This window comes from Lactuca sativa, chromosome 8 (genome assembly GCF_002870075.4).
Source record: "Lactuca sativa cultivar Salinas chromosome 8, Lsat_Salinas_v11, whole genome shotgun sequence".
Lineage (NCBI taxonomy): Eukaryota > Viridiplantae > Streptophyta > Magnoliopsida > Asterales > Asteraceae > Lactuca > Lactuca sativa.
This window is the reverse complement of record NC_056630.2, coordinates 261,992,885-261,999,831: the sequence shown is the minus strand read 5'-3', so window position 1 is coordinate 261,999,831 and position 6,947 is coordinate 261,992,885. Positions and strand designations below refer to the sequence as shown.

Sequence of the window (6,947 nt, the reverse complement as noted above, 5' to 3'; positions counted from 1 at the left end):
AAAAATGTCCGGAGTGATGATGCTCCACATGTAGAAGATGTCAAGGGTGGGGACTTTGTCCCCATCCTTCCGCATATTTATCGTACTAGCCACAAACCGGTGAATGAGTCGGTGGATCGGAGAACGAATGTGACCTTCTTGCGCGGTGGATGGAATGTAGACTCGGTTTGCAATTGTGTTCCACCATGTAGACGCCACTACCTCCTCGGGAAGTTCTTTGCAACAATTTTCCAAGAAGGCTTCAAAATATTCCGTCATCACCATGTCTTGATCATAAATACCCAACCTCCATGAGAACTCCACTATGTTGGATTGTCGCAGCTCCCCGCCCAAAGAGAAAGAGATTGTGTTAGGATTATAGTACTAACTACCACCTCGAAATGAGATGGTAGCAAAGAATTCCCAACACAACTCAGCGTAAACCGGCTCTTGGATTTTAAATAACTGCAACCAACCATCAAAAGTGACGTTGGCATATCCCAAATTGCAATCCTTTACCATGTACGGGGTGAGTTCTTCTTCCAAACCAACATTTCCCATCCATCCCCAATCCACTGCATTTGGAAGGTGAATTTCCTTCTGCCTAAGTGCCTCCAGTCTGTTTAGAGCTCTTGTTTTTGAAGATTTGGATGTAATTTGTTGAAAAGATAGCCATGGCATATCACCATGGCTTCCCCCTCGCGAAGATTGACCCCTTCTTGCCATGCTACCTATATACACAAACCAAGAACACAACAACAAACAACACCCAATAATTAAAAACAAAAAAAATATTGGGTCTGATGGTGACCTACTCGCCGAGTACACGACTCTACTCGGCGAGTAGTATGAACACCATGACAGATCGAGTGTCGGATCTGTGTAAACTGTCCAAAGGTCTAAATTTTTCATAGGGTTTTGCTGTAATTACTTATCTAACCATAAATCTTGAAGAAAATACTCCTAACAACATCTAATTCGTGATTAAATCAAAACACTAGAAGTTGAGGAAAACTCCCTAAATCCGAAATTACTTCAAATTAAGACAGATCTGTGATAAAAATCAAACCTTTCATGAATTTAAAGGTTAAAGATGTTACCTTTTTGCTTGAATAGTGAGGATTGAGTAGAAAATTGAACGAATCTTGAAAGCGACTTGAACGATGGCTGAGAGGATAGTGCACGGCGAGTAATGGGATGAAATGGTGAAAATAAATTTTTTTTACAGATTATATTTCACTCGTTTTAAACTAGCTACTCGCCGAGTAGAATGGGTCTACTCGCCAAGTAGAAGCGCTTTCGACTGACATCTGACTGAACCGAGCATCTACTCGCCGAGTACACGGGTCTACTCGCCGAGTAGAATGTCACAGATTGAAGAATTTTGTGTATTTATAAAAATCAGTGTATTAATTTATGTTTTTACACCATCCACCCCACACTCTAATCATGACTTGTCCTCAAGCAGTTATTGGCATAAAAGTAGATGAAGAAGAATGAAAAAAATGTAAAAATAAAGAAAAGGAAAGAAAATGCAAACTTGAGACTCGGGTTGCCTCCCGAGAAGCGCTTCTTTTTATGGAGTCGTTAGCTGGACTCCTCCCCTTCTACGTGGCTGTATTCCTTTCCAACAACAGCAATTCTTCCATTCCTTCATTCCGGGGGACTCCTTCTTCATATGCTTTAACCCTATGACCATTAACTTTGAAGGGCGTGCCGTCTCTTGATAACAACTCTATAGCTCCATGTGGAAACACCGTCTTGACCAGAAAAGGACCATCCCACCTTGATTTGAGTTTGCCCGAGAAAAGTTTTAATCGTGAATTGAAACCCAACACTTTTTGGCCTTCATGGATTTCTTTATTCTTGATCCTTTTATCATGCCATTTCTTGGTCTTTTCTTTATAAAGCCAAGAACTATGGTATGCATCATTCCTTAGCTCTTCAAGGGCATTCATTTGCATCAAACGGTTGCTCTTTAGTTCTTCCATGTCGAAGTTGCACCTTTTTAAAGCCCAATACGCCTTATGCTCGATCTCGACCGGTAAATGGCATTGCTTTCCATAAACTAACCTATATGGTGTAGTACCAATAGGTGTTTTGAAAGCTGTACGAAAGGCCCATAATGCATCATCTAGCTTATCTGACCATTCCTTGCGGTTGCTTCCCACCGATTTTTCTAAAATTCGCTTCAAGGCTCGATTGGTCACTTCGGTTTGTCCACTAGTTTGTGGATGATATGATGTGGAGAACTTATGGGTAACCCCATATTTCTTTAGCACTTTTTCCAATTGATCATTGGCAAAATGTGTGCCTCGGTCACTAATAAGGGCTTTCGGGACTCCAAATCGTGAAAATAGTTTCTTTAAAAATCGTACTACCACCCGTCCGTCATTTGTTGGTAATGCTTGTGCTTCCGCCCACTTAGATAAATAATCGACCGCTACCAGTATGTACTTGTTCCCTTTGGACATGGGAAAAGGTCCCATGAAGTCAATGCCCCACACATCAAACACCTCGCACACTTGGATACTATGTTGTGGCATTTCATTTCGGAATGAAATATTTCCCACTCTTTGACAAGCATCACATTCTTTGACAAATTGGGTTGCATCTTTAAAAATTGTTGGCCAATAAAACCCAATGTCAAAGATCTTCTTCGCCGTGTAGTGTGCTCCATGATGTCCTCCCGTGGGCCCGCTATGGCAATGCTCTAGTATTCTCTGGCTTTCCTTCCCGAACACACATCTTCGTATGATACCATCCGCACAGCTTCGGAAGAGGTATGGGTCGTCCCAATAGTAATATTTGATTTCAGCAAAGAATTTCTTCTTTTGTTGACTGCTATAGTCCTTCGGGATGTAATTTGTAGCTAAATAGTTAGCTATGTCTGCGAACCATGGCTCTTCTCCTACTGACACCATGATGTACTCGTCTGGGAAGTCGTCTCCTACGATATCTTCTTGCAATTGCGGGTTCTCAAGTCTTGACAAGTGGTCGGCTTCCACATTCTCCATTTCCTTCTTGTCTCGTATCTCTATGTCAAATTCTTGAAGAAGCAACACCCATCGTATTAGTCTTGGCTTGGCATCCTGCTTGGAAAACAAATACTTGACAGCCGAGTGGTCAGTAAAAACAGCAGTTTTAGATAGAACCAAATAAGGGCGGAATTTGTCAAAGGCATACACCACAGCTAGTAATTCTTTTTCCATGGTGGTGTAATTTTCTTGGGCTGGGTTTAGGGTCTTGCTAGCATAATATATGGGTTGAAAGTGCTTATCAACCCTTTGACCAAGGACAGCTCCTAATGCATAGTCACTAGCATCACACATAATCTCAAAAGGTAAGTTCTAATTTGGTGCAATAATGATCGGGGCATTAGTTAGTTTTTCCTTTCAAATTTCAAATGCCTCTATACACTCTTTAGTGAAATTAAATGATGCATATTTTAGTAGTAGTTGTGTTAAAGGTCTAGTTATTTTGGAAAAATCTTTTATGAAACGCCGGTAAAAACCCGCGTGTCCTAGAAAACTCCTAATGCCCTTCACATTAGTTGGTGGGGGTAATTTGGCAATAGTGTCTATCTTTGCCCTATCCACTTCAATTCCCATTTTGGAAAACTTCTGGCCCAACACTATACCCTCCTTGACCATAAAATGGCATTTCTCCCAATTGAGGACCAAGTCGGTTTTTTCACACCTAGCAAGCATTAAGTCAAGATTAGTGAGACAATCATGGAAAGATGATCCAAAAACGGAAAAGTCGTCCATAAAAACTTCCATGAATTTTTCCACCATGTCGTGGAATATAGCTGTCATGCACCTTTGAAAAGTCGCGGGTGCATTGCATAACCCAAAAGGCATGCGTCTATAAGCAAAGGTCCCACTTGGGCAAGTGAATGTGGTCTTTTCTTGGTCCATTGGGTCTATGGGTATTTGAAAATACCCCGAAAATCCATCTAGAAAACAATAATAGCTATGGCCCGATACTCTTTCTAGCATTTGATCAATAAAAGGTAAGGGAAAATGGTCTTTACGAGTGGCATTGCTTAGCTTTCGATAATCGATGCACACTCTCCAACCGGTTACCATTCGTGTCGGAATTAGCTCGTTATTTTCATTGGTTATGACCGTCATCCCTCCTTTCTTGGGCACCACTTGGACCGGACTCACCCATGGACTGTCGGAAATGGAATATATAATTCCCGCATCTAAGAGCTTGACCACTTCCTTCTTGACTACTTCTTGCATATTCGGGTTTAGTCTTCTTTGGTGTTGTACAACCGGATTTGCTCCTTCTTCTAGGTTGATCTTGTGGGAGCAATAGGATGGACTTATTCCCTTGATGTCAGTGATGCTCCATGCTATGGCGCGTTTCCTCCTCTTTAATACTTGCACGAGTTCTTCTTTTTCAGAATTGGTCATGTCAGAGGCTATAATTACTGGCTTTTGGTTGCCTTCTTCGAGAAAAGCATACTCCAAATGATATGGTAAGGTTTTCAGTTCCGATTTTTGGCTCTGACTGTTGGACTCACCGAGTGCAGGTAAGGTACTCGACGAGTTGATGGCTGCATTCACGAATTTTGACTTTTCTTCAGATATACTCAGCGAGTAGATCGGCCCTACTCGGCGAGTAGGGCTGTTAGATTGCTTCATTTGTTCTTCATACTCCGCTTCTTCCAACAGTCTTTCAATTTCTAATAGATCTTTTTCTGGATCAAATGCTTCATCTAAAGCTGCAAACTTGTTGGAATCTTCAGGTATGTTTTCCTCCAATAGTTCATCAAGCATGTCGATTGAGAATGTCGTGTCGTCACTGCTCCTAGAGTACTTCATAGCTTGGTCCACCCCGAATGTTACTGAATCGTCCCCGACCCGTAAGGTGAGCTTTGAGTCTCTCATGTCTACTATAGCGCTGGCCGTGTTGAGGAAGGGCCTTCCAAGGATGATTGGTACTTGTGGATCCGCCTCCATGTCTAGAATGATGAAATCAGCAGGAAAAACAAATTTATCCACCTTGACTAGTATGTCTTCGCATATGCCTCTTGGAAAGGTGGCTGTTTTGTTGGCCAAGTGTATTGCCATGCGAATTGGCCTTGGTTCCGGGAGATCTAGCTTCTTGAAGAATGAATAAGGCATTAAATTCACACTTTCTCCCAAATCGGCTAAGGCATAAATGGTGGTCAAGTTGCCAAATTGGCAAGGTAAGGTCAAACTCCCCGGGCCACCTTTCTTCTTAGGTAGCCTATTTAGCATAGCAACTGAGCAGTTTTCATTGAGTACCACCTTCTTCACTTCTTCCATCTTCTTTCTATTTGTGAGAAGTTCCTTAAGGAACTTTGCAAATTTGGGCATTTGCATGACGGCTTCAATGAATGGTATGTTGATTTGAAGAGTCTGGATGTGATCTAGAAACTTCTGGTACTCCTCTTCCTGCTTCTCCTTCATAGATCGGGTTGGGTATGGCATGGGAGGCTGGTAAAGTTTTTCAGATGCCTGTGTGGTGGGTTTTTGTGATGTACTCGCCGAGTCCATACGAGGTACTCGGCGAGTAGGGCTGTCAGAGTGTAATTCTTGGTTTTCTGCTTGCTTTTCTGCCGCCTCCTTCTGTGATTTCTTGGATGACTCAGTCTGAATAGGTGCCAGGGGGTGATTATCTTCCCACTTCTTGTTGTGACAATGTTTATTTGCGCGCCTCATGGGTTATTTTCAGTTTTGCTAGGGAGTTCGCCCGGTGATCTTTGGTTGATTTGTTGAGCAAGTTGCCCAAGTTGTGTCTCTATATTGTGAATAGATGCTTGCTGGTTCCTTAGCATGGTCCTTGTTTCTTGAATTGCAGCATCATGGTCACTGTGTCTTTTTTCTGAAGCAGCTACAAATTTTGTGAGCATTTCTTCCAAGCTTGGCTTCTTTTCTTGCACCGGCTCCTCCTTTTGGTATAACCCTCTCCCTTTTTGCCTAAACCTTTCCTCCTTGGTTTTCTTGTACTCTTCATAAGGGAGCCAATCTTTCTGTTGTCTTCGCTAGTCTTCATCATATCGGTCTCCACTTGAGTAACACACTTGTGCCTTCTTGTTACCATTTTCATCTAAATCACAATCTCTAGTGAGGTGAGGCCCATTGTAGTTTTCACAACCCACCCGAATAGCATGGATTGTTTGATCCATTTTATCCATCCTCCTATCCATAGTTTTTAGCATAGCCATGACCGCGGATAAGTCTTCAGTAGCTGCATAGGCAGCTCCCCTAGTGACATCATGCCTAGGGTTGTGGTATTCTCTAGAGTGTTTAGAGAATTCTTCAATCAATTCTTTGATCACCAGGGGTGGCTTCTTTGTGAGCGGGCCTTGCGAGTCTAGCAACTGCCTGGTTGTGACATTGACTCCATCATAGAAGATGGATACTTCTTGCTAGCTGTTGAGGTCATGGTGTGGTCAGTTTCTTAGTAAGCTCTTGTACCTTTCCTAAGCTTCATTTAGAGACTCTCCAGCTTGTTGTTCAAAGTTAGCAATGGCCTTCTTCAACTTGGCAATCTTGGAAGGTGGGCAGAAGTGATCAATGAATTCTTCTTTCATCTTGGCCCAGGTGGTGACTGAGCCGGGGGGAAGTGATTTAAGCCAGTCTTTTGCAGCACCCTTGAATGTCACTGGAAGCATACGAAGTAGCTGAGTCTCGCGGGGCACATTTGGAACATTGAAGTAATCAGCTACATCATTGACTTCATCCAAATGTTTATAGGCATCTTCATGGTCTTTTCCATAAAAGGGTATTTCCTTAAGTAAAGCTAGGATATGACCCTTTAGCTCGAAGGTAGCAGTCGCGGGAATAGCGGGTTGCACAAGTCCCGGGCCAGTGTCGTCTCGCATCCTCTTCTTCCATTCTCCCATGGGGATTTCATCAATGTTAGCCATTGTGACAGCTAACTCTTCCTCGGATTCGGTTTCGTGCTCGTATGTCGGGCCCTCTTCT

The 6,947-nt window shown here is 42.7% G+C and overlaps 1 non-coding gene across 1 annotated transcript; it reads left to right on the top strand.

The window, feature by feature from the left end:
• The first annotated feature begins 6,398 nt into the window (after window positions 1-6,398).
• LOC111899154 (small nucleolar RNA R71) lies at window positions 6,399-6,505 on the top strand. Its single transcript, XR_002852789.1, has one exon. It is a non-coding gene; the product is annotated as a small nucleolar RNA R71 (small nucleolar RNA).
• Window positions 6,506-6,947: the final 442 nt, after the last annotated feature.